This window comes from Megalobrama amblycephala, linkage group LG24 (assembly GCF_018812025.1).
Source record: "Megalobrama amblycephala isolate DHTTF-2021 linkage group LG24, ASM1881202v1, whole genome shotgun sequence".
In the NCBI taxonomy this organism is placed as follows: Eukaryota; Metazoa; Chordata; class Actinopteri; order Cypriniformes; family Xenocyprididae; genus Megalobrama; species Megalobrama amblycephala.
The window spans coordinates 11,887,172-11,900,709 of NC_063067.1; the positions used below are offsets into that span (position 1 = coordinate 11,887,172).

The 13,538-nt window shown below is 36.3% G+C and overlaps 1 long non-coding RNA gene across 2 annotated transcripts in view; it reads right to left on the minus strand.

Moving 5' to 3' along the window:
- Positions 1-444: 444 nt before the first annotated feature.
- Positions 445-13,538, minus strand: part of LOC125260659 — a 28,939-nt gene continuing 15,845 nt past the window's right edge. Inside the window, exons 3-6 of one of the 2 annotated variants that reach the window (XR_007183097.1) lie at positions 13,022-13,200; positions 4,304-4,356; positions 2,382-2,494; positions 445-2,281 (exon numbers count right to left, since the gene is read on the minus strand). This is a non-coding gene — a long non-coding RNA (uncharacterized LOC125260659). Of the gene's footprint in view, positions 2,282-2,381; positions 2,495-4,303; positions 4,357-13,021; positions 13,210-13,538 lie in introns of both variants that reach the window. The other variant, XR_007183098.1, reaches the window with a different exon arrangement.

Below are 13,538 nucleotides of genomic sequence, written 5' to 3' on the forward strand. Positions count from 1 at the left end.
GTTCTTGTTGCATTTACACAGATTTAACCAGTAGATGTCCTCAGCATGCTGTTTCCAGTGAATCTAGATAGCATGAATTTAGATAACGACGTAGTCAATATAGTGGAATAAAAACAACACTTATCGTTAGTCTTTTTCACTGCAAATTCAAAGAAAGTAAGACAATGTTGTGGAAACTACGCTGGATACCTGAGGTAATTTTGTTAGACTAGCATAATGATCTCATCTCTGTTAATACTTCTCACCATTTATTCCGAGAGTATGACCGATTGTTTTCCATGTATCCATTTTCTGTAACGTATCCTTGAAAAGGGAGTTTGTCTGGTCAAACAGTGCTGGATTTTTCTGGACATCGGTGATTAACTTCTCCGCAATGTCGCCTGCCATTTTAAATTCGCGAGCCCTTAAATTAGACTGGATTCTGAATGGCTGTAAGTATTTTATTGTTCAAAGTAGAAACAAATCGTTCTGAAAGCGAAAGTTCCTCTATCGTTAGAGCTGTGGTGTGGACTCTGCTATTATTTTATATTTAGAAACGATTTTTTAGAACTATATCTTTATCATTATCTTTATAGTTATCATTCTTGGTAGCATCCTTTAAGCTCCAGAAAGACCAAGCTCACTCATATATCATGTTAAAAATTACCTTTACACAGCTATAACTACAATTGAAGAACATTAAAATTTGACATAATAGTAATAAAACAATGCTTCGTTGTGTACTTTGACAACTAAACACTTTAGAAAAGTGTGGTGAGAGATTTGGAGGGAAATACGGAGCCCCGGACATGACATGTAAGAAAAAAAATTAAATTACTAACTAAAAAAGCATTTCTGTCTTACCCTGGTTTAGTATCTTAAGTCCATTATAAGTGTTTATATTTTAGACCGAGCAGGACTTGCATACAGGTCACTCACCCATGCGTGTCTTGTCATATCCGTAAATAGAGAAAAGTTGCTCTGGCTACTTTGAAGCATTTGGGAGTAGCATAGGTTAGTGCACAACGAGCGAAAAATGCTGACATGAAGCATCTAAATCTCAAATCTCCAGCGAATCACCTGTTAAAAAAAAACGTGGAACAGAGGAGCTTCTACTTGCAAAAACTGAACGCTCATAATAAAACGAGAATCAAGAATGGCTTGGATTTGAACACCTAGAGGACAAAAAGTTACATAGTGTACCTAAACTAAATATAATATTTATATTTTTTCAACCTTCATGTGCTTCTAGATTAATTATGTTTGACTCAAGTTACAGATTGTATTGACATGGGTAATGACTGGCAATTCAAAGCTTCAGGCTAAAAAATGTTTTTTAATAAATGAGCAAAAAACAAAAAGTGATACAATAATCCCAGCTTTGTAACTGTCATTATTAGATTACGCAAAATGTGAATAATATTATGCATTAAACAATTTAATTGAGGAAACAAAGGATTCAACAGCCCATGTGTTTGCCATTTTTCACAGAGACATGGATCTTTAAACATTGCAATTCGATTACAACAGCCAATTTAAGAAGTTTCCGTGTCTTGCATGATTTCTGGTAACGCAATTTCTATGATTTGGTTCAAAGCCTGTCATCGCCAACTGTCAGTGCACGTTATTGTAAAACATGGACCCATCGTGAGTGATTATTTTCACAAATCCTCACAGATAATAGAGATATACAACTAGCACTTTATCATAGAGCATGTAGAAAACATACCAATCTTTTCCTGAAAAGTAAGTACCACATAAAGAATTTTAATAATATTGCCATTTTAAACTATAACAAACTTGTCAAAGAGGACAAAAAAGCATTCTAATTTGACAGTAAACTTAATTAAAAGCACTTCCTGATGTCTTTAAGATGAATTTTTATGGAAATGAGGCTCAAAGAATGTAAGATATATGCATATTTGTCAAGAGGTTAAATAAATTCAGCATTTGTACTTCAAACTCAGCCGAACTCCCTGGAGATCACTTGGAGGAGACCCTGATTTCCATGCTCTTAAAGTACCAGCACACCCTCACACGCACATAACCGCATATCAGATAGAATAAAAATCAGGTTATTTAAACATTTTTCTGCCTGCCCAGAATGCAAACGGCTCAGCACTTTTTCACAAAAGAACTGTCCTTTTTTATTAAAATGACTGGCTTTCCTCTGTCACACAGCGCTCTGCGCAGACCGTACATTTTTTTTGTTGATGCAGTTAGCTGCGCTTCGGGCAAAATAACAACTTGCTTTTTTCCCCTCTTTTTGTGAATCTAGAGCTGATGGCTTTTTCCCATTTTTCTGCAGAAACACAAGAAAAAAAGATTACTTCCATGCCAGTGACCATTTGGTGCCCTTATAGTGATGTGTGACCCTGTTTTATTTGATTTCATTTGTTCACTTTTCATTACTGTTTTTCTTCTGATCTGTAGAAAAGGCAGAGCGGAGCGCTGAGACATCTATTTAGGATGACAAAGGAGACCCTCGCCTGGTACCAACTACCTCAGAAATGAACTTTTCAAAAAAAGAAAAAAAAAAATCAGAGCAGAATGACATTGAGAAATGAACATTTTGTCTTTTAAGAAAAAACATTTCTTAATAAAAGCAATTTTTTTGTGATTTATAATATTATCGCATTGTTCTTCCAAAGTCAGTTTAACGAGGGTCTTAACAGAATTTCATGCTCTAATTACATGGCTATTATTCCACATAACTATCAGCCAATATCATTACTAGATTTCTTTTGTGTCGACTGTGTGCAACCTTATCACAATCTAGCTGTTATCATTTTCACACACTACTCTAAAAAAAGTATTTCAGCCTTTTTCCCCCTAGAACACTAATTATACCAATTTAAATTAACTAGATTTACTAAAATGGCACTAGTGCAAAAAAGTACACCATAACTTCAATACTAATATTACTAATTATATCACAAAATTGTTATTTTTGTATTTATTTTTTAAACATGGCACCAAATTGGTTGATGTAAGTTGTGTTTGATTTTAATATATATATATATATATATATATATATATATATATATATATATATAACTAAACACACATATATTTTGTATATTATATATAAATATATATTTTATATAATACACAAATATATTCCTTATTATATATGTAATATCATTAATATTATTATCTCCATTTTTCATTCATATATATGAAATATGAATTTCATATATATATATATATATATATATATATATATATATATATATATATATATATATATATATGAAAAAAATTAATGGAAATTAATATTTAGTAATATAATTAATATTACATATATAATAAAGAATATATATTTGTGTATTATATAGAATGGGGGACATGAGCATTATGAAGTAATGTTAAGAAAATAAATAAAAATGAAAATTTAATTAAAAAGACTATAAGCCGTTCAGGGTCACTTAGGTGCTTGTTGATGATCTGATACTCTGTTATTGTGGTAAACAGTACCAGTATTTTACAGGCTGTGTGTGAATCTAATTTAGAAAGATTCTCTTTGAGTTAAAGAGCTTCAGGCATCTCATGCTTTGGTAATTAGCAGCATAAGCTTCCATATTTGTTTGGTCAGTGCCCTTCACACCAGGTTACTTCCAGAAATAAGGTGGCATAGCTCCACGCATTCCGTCATACTCATTATAGACTGGCATGAAACCAAGGGCAGAGAGGTATTTCTTAAGAACGACAAATATGCTAAATGTTTGAGTGGGAGAGAGAGGGAGAAATGATGGGGGAAAAGCCCTCGAGTCCTTATTTCCTTAAAAGATAATAATTATCTTTCTGACTATAATGCTACACTGATTTGTGCCATTGTGGAACAAGAGTTAAATCTGAAAGAACGGGTCTTAGCCTCTTTTAACCCCATGTTTCCCCTGCAGACACAATTAGGCAAATGCTAATTATGACTCACTTAAAACAATAGCATTAATGCTCAGTCATTTAGTCTGATTTGATGATTCAATTGTAGCTGTTTAGTAAAACGGCTGGCAGCTAAAAGCAGCATAAATGCTGGTGTATTTGAAAAGAAATTGTTGGCTGATGAGAAAAATGTTCTGATAAAATTAATTATGTGAGAATGCAACACAAATTAGAAAAGAAAAGACATTAGTGTGTGCTTCTTATAGTTGATCTTATTTGTTATCATGGAACATTAACAATATAAGAAAAGAATGCACTTTTTATATCATTTTAAAAATAATTGAACAAAAGAAAAGGTAAAACATAAAGCCTTAGAACAGTTTTCTGATTTGCTAAGAGTCAGTATAATAAAAACTAAATTCAGCAGCTGACCATTACTCACCAGGATTATTGTTAGGATAGAGTCACGCTCTTCAACTCTTCACGGTTTTATGGCTGCAGAAACAAATAATGATTACTGTGGTTATTTACACACATTTCATATTAGGGCAGAAAAAGTGATGGTCATATGAGAACAGTTCATGTGAAAAAGTGTGATGAGCGCTGAAGTGCAAGAGATGTCGTATTCACGAGGCCTTTCCGCCTGGATACAAAACAACTGTGCTCATAAAGGCGATCAGAAACCTTCTTTCCAACAAATCCATTCTCGAGGGGAATCATAAAAAGTTGATGTACACCACAAGTGTGCAGTATAACTTAAATTGCTATTCATTTGCTCAAAAGCACAAATTTTAAGAACACTCAGACATTTAGTAAGTTTCCAAAATAAACGAGATGTCTTGAACTTTCCCCCTTTTCTTTGTGAAAAGTCCTTGAAATTTGTATTTTGTGTATTTTTTGTCAGTCTAAAAATTAAGCTACACTGCAAGTATATGGTTTATGTTTGGAATAGGCAATTATAATCAAATAAGTTTACATACTGAACATGTTAATCAAAAGCTAAATAGAAAGGGGAATATGTATTTTAAAATAAACAATTTCACATACTGTAGGTACAAATGCAACATTAAACTAATAAAATATGTTATTTTTCTGATTATTTAAGTGTTTTGACCTTTTGAACATTAAGTTCAAGATAAGAAAACATTTTTGAATGTTATGTTTTAGTTTATATTTTATATGTTAAAAACAAGTTAATATTATAATTCATATTTAGTATGTGTAAGAAAAAAACTTTGTATGTTTCATGCAAATTTTTCCCATAGGATCTTATTTCTTTGTCACTTCCATTCATATAACATACAACTTTTGATTTTTTATTTGGACAAATGTACAAGTAAAAACTGTTAAACTTCAAGTTTGTAGTCTAATCTTTATGGCATTTCCTTTGAAAAGAGAGTCATAAAAAATGACTACCAATACAATAATAACCTAAAAAGTATCCTTAGAGGATTAGGTCACTTCAAAATTAAAATTTCCTGATAATTTACTCACCTCCATGTCATCCAAGATGTTAATGTCTTTCTTTCTTCAGTCGAAAAGAAATGAAGGTTTTTGAGGAAGACATTCTAGGATTTTTCTCCATATAGTGGACTTCAATGGGTACCAACAGGTTGAAGGTCCAAATTGCAGTTTCAATGCAGCTTCAAAGGGCTCTACACGATCCGAGCTGAGGAATCGATCAGTCATTTTCTAAAAAAAAAAAAAAAAGTACATTTTAACCACAAATGCCCATCTTGCACTAGCTCTGCGATGCACATTACGTAATCACGTTGGAAAGGTTGCACATGACATAGGTGGAAGTACCGCGGTAGAGTGAAAAACTCCATCTCATTTTCTACTTCAACTTCAAAATCGTCCAACTTTGTAAACACTTTCTTGTTACTTCCGCCTATGTCACGCATGGCCTTTCCAATGTGATTACGTAATGCGTGGCGCATCGCAGAGCTAGTGCAAGATGAGCATTTGTTGTTCAAAAGTATATAAATTTTATTTTTTTTTAGAAAACAGCAGAACATTTTGCTAGAAAAGACCCTTATAACTCATCTGGGATTGTGTACAGCCCTTTGAAGCTGCACTGAAACTGCAATTTGGACCTTCAACTCGTTGGTCCCCATTGAAGTCCACGATATGGAGAAAAATCCTAGAATGTCTTCCTCAAAAACCTTAATTTCTTTTCAACTGAAGAAAGAAAGAAAGACATAATCATCTTGGATGACATAGGGGTGAGTAAATTATCAGGAAAATTTAATTCTGAAGTGAACTAATCCTTTAATATAGCTCTAACAGTGTCTGTATCACTGTTTTGTCACGCAGTGTTCGTAGCACTTCAGCTATAACAGACATTAAGCAGTGTTCTACTTTTCAAACAAGCAAATAACAAGCCAGTGTAAACAGGAGAACAAACAATTCACAATCTTAGTCTGCATCTCCTCCAGCGTGTGAGCCTAGTGAGTGGTGGACACGGTGCGTGGTTTTATCAGTAGGGATGTGGTGTGATTAGAGGAGACAAGTGCCCCCTGTGCTCCTCACTTTGACTGTGCTGATGGGCCTGAGCCACATGGGAATGACTGCTCGTCGCCGGCCCCCTCTCGCGCTGCCACCCCTGGAGTGATTACTCCCCTTCCCCTCTCCGCTCTTTCCTTCACCCCTGAATGTCTGAGGGGACAGAAGCCCCACAGCAAGCGCTGTCACTGAACAGGGCAGTGCCACTCTCTCTGCCTCCAGAACGCTCAGTCACATAACCAGTGCTTTTGTCTCTTGTATTCTCTTTCTGTTAGTGTTATCTTTGACTCTGCTTCTCGCTTCTGGTCAGGAACTCATCCTTTCTTAAGTTTACTTAAGAATTAAAATTTCTGATAATTTACTCACCCCCATGTCATCCAAGATGTTCATGTCTTTCTTTCTTCAGTCGAAAAGAAATTAAGATTTTTGAGGAAAACATTCCAGGGTTTTTCTCCATATGGAGGACTTCACTGGTGTACAATGGGTTGAAGGTCCAAATTGCAGTTACAGTGCAGCTTCAAATGGCTCAACATGATCCCAGCCAAAGAATAGGGCTCTTATCTAGTGAAGCGATTGGTCATTTTCTAAAAATAATAAAAATGTATATACTTTTTAACCACAAATGCTTATCTGGCACTGCTCTGCGATTCGCCACGCATTACGTAATCATGTAGGAAAGATCACGTGTGACGTAGGCGGAAGTAAAATGGTCGGGCAAAAAAATCGTTCTCCAACTTCAAAATCGTCCGACATCGTTATTTTACCTTTTTCTGTAGTCTTTGCACGTTCGCTAGACACTAGATCAGTACCTTCGCCTATGTCACAATTTTAGCATTTACTCTCCCTTTTGAGTGTCATGGCAAAGCATGCTGGGAAATAGAAACCCTAGCCCAGTTTCATTTAAACTTACATTTGTCTAAATTAAAAGAAACAAGTTCATAAAACTCAAAATATTAAAACAATTCAGATTATTTACAATGTGTCAGTTTAGTGAATTCAAAAGAAAAAGAACTAAATACTCAAAGTTACTTTGATTCAACTAATTTGTTTAAGTTTACCCTACTGAAACCAATTAATTGAGTAATGTATTTATATAGTTGTTTGGGGTCAGTAAGATTTTTTGGTAACACTATTTTAATGGTCAACTGTAGACATTAAGTATACTATAAGTAACTTTGCAACTACATGTCAACTACCAGTCATTAAAGTATTAGTAGACTGTCTGCTTAATATCTGCTATACATATTTACATATACATGTATTTTTACAGTGGCAAAAAAAATTCCTGAAATGTGTCATACATTTCAAGGGGTTCAGTCAACAATACATTACAGCGCTGCTCTAATTAAAGCTGCTTTTTAATTCCAGCTCTAATTATCTTCATCTCTCCTTCATCCAGTCGTGTTTTGATATTGAACATTACTACATCTGCAGGGGGCTGATCTGGGTCAGTTCCCCTGTTCCCTCTCACTGACCCCAGAGCTCTGCAGAGGAGCCCAGGTTCATTTATGAACTTGGTGAGGAGTTGCCAGTGAGCCAGAAAGTCACTTGGAGTCATTTTCAGCCCAAGCCTAATTACAAGTCCATCATCTCTAAACCATTCCTCTTTCATAGCCTACTCTAATAAATATTAACAAATGAATTAGAGCTAATGTTTTTGAATTAAGTGTCTGTGACCAGCCGTCATTAATAAGAACTCTAGAGCGCTTCACTCATGAGCTCATTACTGAATAACTCCTAATTTATTGCAATTTTCTTCCCTCTAATGGTTTCTTAAATGCCATTAAAAAGAAGCATGCATGCTTTCTATTGAAAACAGCCACAGACCAGCCTGTAAAAAAAACATTTTCTGTAATAGTGGTTCGATACTGAGCAGGGCTCAGACACTCCGCTGAGAGATCTCCTAATCCGGACCAGCCTGCCAAAGGCCATCAGTAATTTCTCAAATGAATGTGCTCTAGTTTTGGTGCTGTGGGTGGCATTGGGATGGTCTTGGTCTTAACAATGTTACAACTAGCGGTTGATTGGCAGCTCTAGCATATGTGTAGTAAGTGTATATATATAGCCCCCACTGAAAAACCCTACTCTAGAAGGCTATTTGAATCATATATGATTCAAATAGCCTGAAATAGTGTGAAAAACCCTACTCTAGAAGGCTATTTGAATCATATATGATTCAAATAGCCTTCTAGAGTAGGGTTTTTCAGTGGGGGCTATATATATACACTTACTACACATATACTAGAGCTGCGCAATTCTGGATAAAATGAGAATCATGATTTTTTTGGTTTGAAATAGAGATCACAATACTTACACAATTCTGAATATACTACTAAACAAAATAACATGTAATTTACTAGAGCTTCTGACAAAATGTTAATTGCTGGGAAAATATGTTTCATTAATTTGAATGGATTAATTAAAAAATGGATTTGAATTAATTCAATGAGTCATTAATTAATACTTGTTTCATTACTGGATGAATCAGTGTTTTTGAACAAATCTTTTGAATGAATGATTCAATGACAAATAAAATTTTTTTATAGTCACTTGTGTCGCCTTGCCAAAAAAAACAAAAAAAAAAACAACAACTTGTCGCCTGGCCACCTAGTAGCGTGAGATGTAACTGATACAACCGTTATTTGAAGTGCCAAGTTTGTTTCAAATGGTGGTTTGTGCTATTTTGATCGTTATCGTAGACATCAGTGTTTATATCTTAACTTTTATCACAGTACTTTTGTGATAATTTAAATATTTGTAACACAGAAATAACTACTGAGTGGTTCAAAACTGCTCTCTCCGGCTCAGCGCGGCAGCACAAACACACACATATATATATATATATATATATATATATATATATATATACACATACATACATACATATATATACAGTATCTCACAGAACACAGAAGTGAGTACACCCCACACATTTTTGTAAATATTTTATTATATCTTTTCATGTGACAACATTGAAGAAATTACACTTTGCTACAGTGTAAAGTAGTGGGTGTACAGTTTGTATAAAAGTGTAAATTTGCTGTCCCCTCAAAATATCTCAACTCACAGCCATTAATGTCTAAACCGCTGGCCACAAAAGTGAGTACAAGCCTAAGTGAAAATATCCAAATTGGGCCCAAAGTGTCAATATTTTGTGTGGCCACCATTATTTTCCAGCACTGCCTTAACCCTCTTGGGCATGGAGTTCACCAGAGCTTCACAGGTTGCCACTGAAGTCCTCTTCCACTCCTCCATGATGACATCACGGAGCTGGTGGATGTTAGAGACTTGCGCTCCTCCACCTTCCATTTGAGGATGCCCCACAGATGCTCAATAGGGTTTAGGTCTGGAGACATGCTTGGCCAGTCCATCACCTTTACCCTCAGCTTCTTTAGCGAGGCAGTGGTCGTCTTGGAGGTGTGTTTGGGGTCATTATCATGTTGGAATACTGTCCTGCGGCCCAGTCTCCGAAGGGAGGGGATCATGCTCTGTTCATTCATGGTTCCCTCAATGAACTGTAGCTCCCCAGTGCCGGCAGCACTCATGCAGCCCCAGACCATGACACACCCACCACCATGCTTGACTGTAGGCAAGACACACTTGTCTTTTACTCCTCACCTGGTTGCTGCCACACATGCTTGACACCATCTGAACCAAATAAGTTTATCTTGGTCTCATCAGACCACAGGACATGGTTCCAGTAATCCATGTCCTTAGTCTGCTTGTCTTCAGCAAACTGTTTGCGGGCTTCCTTGTGCGTCATCTTTAGAAGAGGCTTCCTTCTGGGACAACAGCCATGCAGACCAATTTGATGCAGTGTGCGGCGTATGGTCTGAGCACTGACAGGCTGCCCTCCCCCCCTTCAACCTCTGCAACAATGCTGGCAGCACTCATACGTCTATTTCCCAAACACAACCTCTGGATATGACGCTGAGCACGTGCACTCAACTTCTTTGGTCGACCATGGCAAGGCCTGTTCCGAGTGGAACCTGTCCTGAGTGGAACCTGTCCTGTTAAACCGCTGTGTGGTCTTGGCCACCCTGCTGAAGCTCAGTTTCAGGGTCTTGGTAATCTTCTTATAGCCTACGCCATCTTTATGTAGAGCATCAATTCTTTGTTTCAGAGAGTTCTTTGCCATGAGGTGCCATGTTGAACTTCCAGTGACCTGTATGAGAGAGTGAGAGCGATAACACCAAATTTAACACACCTGCTCCCCATTCACACCTGAGACCTTGTAACACTAACGAGTCACATGACACCGGGGAGAGAAAATGGCTAATTGGGCCCAATTTGGACATTTTCAGTTAGGGGTGTACTCACTTTTGTGGCCAGCGGTTTAGACATTAATGGTTGTGTGTTGAGTTATTTTGAGGGGAGAGCAAATTTACACTGTTATACAAGCTGTACACCCACTACTATACATTGTAGCAAAGTGTCATTTCTTCAGTGTTGTCACATGAAAAGATATTTTTACAAAATACAATACAATATTACAAAAATGTGAGGGGTGTACTCACTTCTGTGAGATACTGTATATATTTGTTTTTTGGGGGGGAAAAGAAAAGAAAAAAAAGAAAATCCTTGCACTAAATGAAGTCTGATCCTTACAGCAGACAAATGACCTCAAAATATTAAAGGTGCCCTAGATTATGTTTTTAAAAGATGTAATATAAGTCTAAGGTGTCCCCTGAATGTGTCTGTGAAGATTCAGCTCAAAATACCCCATAGATTTTTTTTTATTAATTTTTTTAACTGCCTATTTTGGGGCATAATTATAAACGCGCCGATTTTATGCTGCGGCCCCTTTAAATCCCGTGCTCTCCGCCCACAGAGCTCGCGCTTGCCTTGAACAGTGCCTTAACAAAGTTTACACAGCTAATATAACCCTCAAAATGGATCTTTACAAAGTGTTCGTGATGCATGCGGCATGCATGCGTCAGATTATGTGAGTATTGTATACTGTTATATTGTTTACTTCTGATTTTGAATGAGTTTGATAGTGCTCCGTGGCTAACGGCTAATGCTACACTGCTGGAGAGATTTATAAAGAATGAAGATGTGTTTATGCATTATACAGACTGCAAGTGTTTAAAAATGAAAATGGCGATGGCTCTCTTGTCTCCGTGAATACAGTAATAACCGATGGTAACTTTAACCACATTTAACAGTACATTAGCAACATGCTAACGAAACATTTAGAAAGACAGTTTACAAATAGCACTAAAAATATCATGTTATCATGGATCATGTCAGTTATTATTGCTCCATCTGCCATTTTTCGCTATTGTTCTTGCTTGCTTACCTAGTCTGATGATTTGGTTGTGCACATCCAGACGTTAATACTGGCTGCCCTTGTCTAATGCCTTTTATAATGTTGGAAACGTGGGCTGGCATATGCAAATATTGGGGGCGTACACCCTGACTGTTACGTAACAGTCGGTGTTATGTTGAGATTCGCCTGTTCTTCGGAGGTCTTTTAAACAAATGAGATTTATATAAGAAGGAGGAAACAATGGAGTTTGAGACTCACTGTATGTCATTTCCATGTACTGAACTCTTGTTATTTAACTATGCCAAGATAAATTCAATTTTTCATTCGAGGGCACCTTTAATAATAATCTCCAGGCCTCAATCTTTGTGACGGTCAGCTAACTTTTACCCTGTTCTTGCTCAGATTTTTTCCTATTTACAGTAAACACTCTCACAACATTTTATGTCTAATTTTGGAGGCTGTGCTGGACTACATCTCAATTCCTGCTGAAAACCAAGTCTTATTTAGGAAAAAATACAAAAACAAAGTCACTATGATTGTCTATGAATCCATTTCACGAAGAAGGACCAACACAGACAAGATGCCTGAAGCTACAGTGTTTCTAACAACTGCATGTCAAATTTCATGAAAAATGAATGCAAACTTAAAATCACACACTACTCTAGCCAATTTTGACAGATCTCATTTATCATAGCTGGCATTTCAAAGTTGCTTTTTTTAAGCAATGCTAGAGAGAAAATCCAACAGTTATTGTTTCAGTAATCCCCACCAGGGCTTCAGAAATTCAGACTGAAAAAGAAGGAGAAAAAAAGAATGTAGAAGGGGTGAGCATTTGTCCTTGCCATCACAGTCAATGCGGAAAGTTGCTTAAGATAAGTGGGTGGGAGGAAAAATAGCTTAGCAAGACCCACAGAACTCTGGGAAGATGAACATACGGTTAAACCTATAGCTAGATGTCTAATTTAACTTAGTACTATATGTTATCAGAATTAATGATGTCTGCCTACATCAATAATTATGTCCTACAATAGACAGAGAGACAGAGCGACAGATAGACAGACAGACAGACAGACAGACAGACAGACAGACAGACAGACAGACAGACAGACAGACAGACAGACAGACAGACAGATAGATAGATAGATAGATAGATAGATAGATAGATAGATAGATAGATAGATAGATAGATCAGACAGATGTGGGCCTAGTTTATTTATAAGGCACAAGCTACCGTCATTCCCTCTTCACAAAGTAAGCAATGATTACCTGATGTGACCCAGGGTGACCATAGATCTCACATTACAGGCATGCCCTGTGTATACAAGCACATGGATGTATATAAACACAGACACTGACAATGTAAGTGATGGGCTGAGAGCTCACCGTAGTAGCCAGTTTGTCACAAGTGACATCTTCATTCTGCTGCCGAGCACGAGAGCCAAGAGCTTCCCTGGTCTCTCATCCATGAAGATGCAGTTTTCTTCTAAGTTGTTGACTTAATTTGCAGACTTGTCTTCTTTTGAAGACAGATGAGCAGTTCTCTACAGCTTCTTCAACAAACACTGGAAAATCTAAATATGTGTGGATATTTGTAAGCAGTGTGAAAATTCAGTTTGTTCTTTGATTTATTTTTTGATGTTTCCTATGAAAGCCAGCATCTGCCTCAGAGTAAATAAATAAAAAACTAATGGTGAGATATAGTTAAAAAAAAAAGTCACAATGTGAGATATAAAGTCACAATTCTGAGAAATGAAGTTGCAACTGTGAGAAATAAAGTGGCAACTATGAAATAGAACAGCAATTATGAGAAATACATTTGAGAGCTTTAAAAGTCACACTCTGATATATTCTAAATATATATAGTATGAGGCTTCCATAGTTTTTAACCTTTACTGTACTT